The sequence below is a fragment of the Arachis ipaensis genome, chromosome B01, assembly GCF_000816755.2.
Source record: "Arachis ipaensis cultivar K30076 chromosome B01, Araip1.1, whole genome shotgun sequence".
NCBI classification, from domain to species: Eukaryota; Viridiplantae; Streptophyta; class Magnoliopsida; order Fabales; family Fabaceae; genus Arachis; species Arachis ipaensis.
Genome location: NC_029785.2, coordinates 137,293,104 through 137,294,259, shown reverse-complemented (window position 1 = coordinate 137,294,259; position 1,156 = coordinate 137,293,104).

Sequence of the window (1,156 nt, the reverse complement as noted above, 5' to 3'; positions counted from 1 at the left end):
GGATATTATCCTATTGCCAAAGAACAGCTAACAAAGCTGGTTATATTTCCAGATGCATCCCCATCGGACACCTATCAGTTTTTCCAGTATGGATTAATTGATACAATTTTAATTTTTAATGATCTAAAAATTATTAGTGAGTTTCCTGCAGGATTCGTTGATGCAGTGAAGAGATTTAAAAATATGATTGACAACGTAAATCCAAGGGATATATCCCTAAAATTTACGAACAGTCAACCTATTTTTAATGAAGAAGAAGAATGCTTGGTTCCAACACACCAAGTAATATTCATGTCCGTCTTCCCAGAAAATTTTCAACCAATTGATCAAGTTCAAGATTTAACAATCTACAGTCATGAAGGAAGGCTAGCCAGCACACTAGCAAGGGTCTTCGAAAGAACTCAAAAGATAACAAGGGAATCTCACACAAGAATTAATTATAAAAACAGAAATACTTTGCTTGTGTCTAGTAAAAGGAATGAAATTGAAGAAAGAGAGATGAGACTTTTAGTAGAATTTGAATCAGCATTCTACAACTTATCTGGACTCTTAGAAAAGCTCCCTGAAGGGATAAAGAGGAATCTCTTATATTAAAGAAAAAGACAAACAGATAAAAGATTTTATATACAATAATCCATGCAAAAAAGAATATTATAAACTAAAACAAGATTTAAAAATGTAAAAATGAAATTACAATATACAAGGACATATAGTAAAAATGATTGCAAAATTGGTATCAGAGCCAAGTTAACGATTAAGGGTAACACTTTTTCTTTAAGCAACACTTTTAGTGGCACGCTTTTGAGCCACAAAAAGACAAAAATCTGTACACCACATCTGTACACTATAAGGCCCCTTTTGTGAAATTAAGCTCAGATAATTCAGTACACTATTCAGCACTAGCATAGAGAATCCAAATCGTGTGCAGATATATAGATTAGTCGCTTTTGGCTATAGTTTATTATATTTTGGTTGTCATATCTTTTTCAATTTGTTTTTTTATTTGTGTTTTCCTTAATTTTCACCGTTGGCACTATTTTTCCTAGAATAATTTCCATGCAGTTTGTTATATTTTTAGGTGTTTCACCACATTCATTATAAAAAAATTCAGAGTCATTTAAATAAAGATATCAAAAATATTTTTTTATTAAAATTA